Here is a 3,078-nt window from a genome sequence, read left to right as displayed (position 1 = left end):
ATGACCTTCACTGTCTCTTATAACCTATAGCCTGAAGTCCATATGGCCTGATACTAGTATGTCCACTCCAGCTTTGTGGAGGTGTTCTTTTCTTTCTTGAAGAATTGTTTTCCAGCCTTTGACTTTGAGCCCATGGTTGCTTTGATTGTTCAGAAGTGTTTCTTCAGGCAGCAGAATGTTGGGATCAGTTTTCTAATTCATCTTCCCTTTCTGTGCCTTTGAATTGGCACACATTTAGTCCACTGACATTGAGGAGATTGTTGTGATGGGGATTTGTGCTATCTTTATGTAGAATTTTTGTACTTGTGTGGATTTTCTTAGCTTAAAGTCGCCCTGTTAATTCTTCTTGAAACAAAAATATGGATCACTTTACAAGTTTGCATGTCATCTCTGTGCAAGGACCATGCTAATCTCTGTATCATTTCAATTTTAGTATATATGTTACAAAACATAGTATGAGTTAATTTTTCCATATTTTTCTCTTCTTATTACTTTGAGTGCTGTCCTTACTCACTCCTATGGCAGACAGTGATTCCAAATCAAGGAATGTATTTCAAAGCAGCTTGAATAGTTAGATTTAGAACTTTAATGTCCTAGAAAGAAAAATATGGTTTTTACCATATTATCTTTTACCATACCCAAGGCATCAGTTTTACAAAATAATTCTTTTGGAAGATGGTATATGAGTCTTCTTTAATGCCCTTCCCTGAAACCTTCATTAAAACCATTAAACTAGAGCCTTTTGCTGTTGTCACCTCAGTCCCGTGTACATCTCCAGGAAAAGGTGGATGGTGTTGTCTGCAATTTGACCACCTTGAATGTAAGTAGGATTTTTCTCCTGAAGGAAGAGGTGAGGAGAATATTGATGATTTCATTCCACCTTATTACAAGTACAACTTGAATGGAAGGTGAGACTCATGAGGCTCCTGTAAAGGACAGATTAAGGGGTCTCAGTGAAGTTTAATGGCCAACACACATTAACAACACAGATGACTCAAAGTAGCCTGTGTGCATCTTTGTGTATAGTGAGTTTCATATCTACTGAGAGTGATTCTCAGACATGACACACAGGCAAAACAGCCCTGTATTTAAAAATCTAGTTCTCTAAGCAGAGTGGGGTCTCTGAGGTGATTGAAAAGTGTATAGTAATTTATTACTAAGCACATAAGTACTTTTCGATCTAAAATTAATTCCAAATATGTCTAAAACGACAGGCTCCTGACCCCGCACCCGGCTTTCCTTACCGGGGCCCCTTGGACGGGGAGGGGTGAATTTCCCTCACTGCCCTGAGTAGAACCCCGACAGCTGAAGACCTCTGCAACCAGCCATAGGTACGCTTAAGACCACTCTGCCCAATCTTGAAGGAGACTCATGCATGAAGGAAGTGGAAGCAGAACCTGTGTAAACACACAAAAAATAAAAGGCTGGCGGTCAGGCCGTTTCCCCACTCCATGGAGGTCGATGGCGATGGTCAGGAGATGGAAGGAAACGGGGGTCAGGCTGGTTGGTCGTGGAGCAGCAGGTTATTACACGGAAGAGATGTATGTCATAGAGGCCTCAGGAATCCTCAAGCACGTGCTGGCACTGAGATCCAGGAAGATCCCCTTATATAGATCATAGAACCTCTAAAAGGGGCATTACAGTGATGTCATCAAAAGGAGTTACAGAAAGAACATTGAGGCAGCAAACCATATATTGTTTCTTTACATCCACATTGTTTCCTTACATCAGCAGGCCAGTAGTAATACTGGCCTCAGGAAAGAAGATACAAAGCCAAACTGAAACCTTCCACAATCACTTTCACAAGCTGCAACCACCTTGATTTGCATCCCAAAGACCAGCCTGGGTAGAGCTGGGAATCTACATCCCAAAGATCAGTCCTGGCTAGCACCTGATATCTGCAGATCTAAGACCAGCTAGGTTTCTGAAAGAAAAGGAAAACTGTCTCAGTATACTGAAATCATTTACTGAAGGTGTAAGGGACAGGCCCAAAATGGACTACCACCAGAATTATTTTAGCTTAGCTTAATAGGAACCTGCATTGCAAAATAACTTGTTTTTCAAGAAACAGGTCTAGATAAGCTTTTTCAGATCTGCTTTATAGGAGCCTGCACTGCAAAATAACTGGTTTTTCTGCCCCTGAGCAAGGAATTCAGATACAGGTACTCGAAGGGTGGGGGTCAGACCAGATAACCGGGTATCTCTCACAAGACCCATGTTGCAAGACCCAGGACTGCCTTAAAAACCTGTCAGTTCCTAGGCACCAACCCAAAATGCTGATCTTTAAACTATAGGCTAAGAAGTGATTTACCCTTAATTGGATTGGTTAAGAAAGCATATGTTGTTACAAATCTATTGGCTATGAAATGCGCAGGCTTTGCTGTAACGGCCAGTGAAGGCCTATATAAGATCCCCTTTGAAGAAGTTCGGGGTCTTGCCTCACCTAACTGACCTGCGTGTCTGTGTAGGCGGCTTGACCCTGGCTAGCCAGTCTTACAATAAACCTTGCTTGATGTTTGCAGTCTCTGGAGTCTCTTTGTCGTTAAAGGGAGATCACGATCTGCGCCCCAACAAAGGCAGTTTGAAGGGGAGAAAGCAGTTTCATCCAAGCTAGTCAGGACACACAGGAAAACAGCTTATAGGAGGTCTTTCTCCTCTCCTTGTCCAACCAACATATAAGCATATATAATATTAATCATTTTGTATGGACACAGTAAGAAATACTTTGAGGTTGTAGAATTGCTCTCCTAGGGTCATCTCGATCTCAGACTGCAGTGCTCAGGCAAGATATCTTTCCTATTCCTAGCAGCAGGGCCCTAGTGTTGTCGTTACTTTTGGATCATGACATCATTTGCCTATGATCAACCTCTTAACTTATAGTTAAGAATCGTGGCACCTTGGCCTGGCCCATCGCGATGCCAGGTTAGCACATAACTTACCGGCTTGCCCTGGTAACATCCAGGCCCACGTCGGGACCCTGCCCTTGGGGTGCTAGGAAGTGAGGGCAACCGAGGCTTAAGTTGAGAAGACAGAAGCCCAGGAGTGAATAATATTCAAAGCCAATCAATTCCTAAGTTA

The 3,078-nt window shown here is 42.7% G+C and overlaps 1 pseudogene; it reads right to left on the bottom strand.

Moving 5' to 3' along the window:
* Window positions 1–353: 353 nt before the first annotated feature.
* LOC130037185 (uncharacterized) lies at window positions 354–452 on the bottom strand (annotated as a pseudogene).
* Between the last annotated feature and the right edge of the window lie 2,626 nt (window positions 453–3,078).

Source organism: Sorex fumeus, unplaced genomic scaffold (assembly GCF_029834395.1).
Source record: "Sorex fumeus unplaced genomic scaffold, SorFum_2.1 ptg000070l, whole genome shotgun sequence".
Lineage (NCBI taxonomy): Eukaryota > Metazoa > Chordata > Mammalia > Eulipotyphla > Soricidae > Sorex > Sorex fumeus.
The sequence above is the reverse complement of the archived record's forward strand: the minus strand, read 5'-3'. Positions and strand labels throughout refer to the sequence as shown.